This window comes from Penaeus monodon, chromosome 27, assembly GCF_015228065.2.
Source record: "Penaeus monodon isolate SGIC_2016 chromosome 27, NSTDA_Pmon_1, whole genome shotgun sequence".
NCBI lineage: Eukaryota > Metazoa > Arthropoda > Malacostraca > Decapoda > Penaeidae > Penaeus > Penaeus monodon.
In genome coordinates, this window is record NC_051412.1 from 26,387,624 (window position 1) to 26,387,875 (window position 252).

Here is a 252-nt window from a genome sequence, read left to right on the forward strand (position 1 = left end):
AATCTCACCGCCGGAGCCCTGTAGGGAACACGAGGGTCAGAGAAGGTCATGCTCCACCCGCGCCTCCCAGGTCACCGGCCCCGCATGCTGGGTCACGGCGCCGGACGCTGGCAGGGCCAAGGGAGGCCGCGCCTGCTCCGTGACTTGCTCCTGGCCCTTCCGCTGGGCAGCAGCTCGCCTCCGGGACAAAAGGTTTCCTCTTTACCCAAACTACCGCATGCGTCTTACAGTATGAACACATACATGTACTCA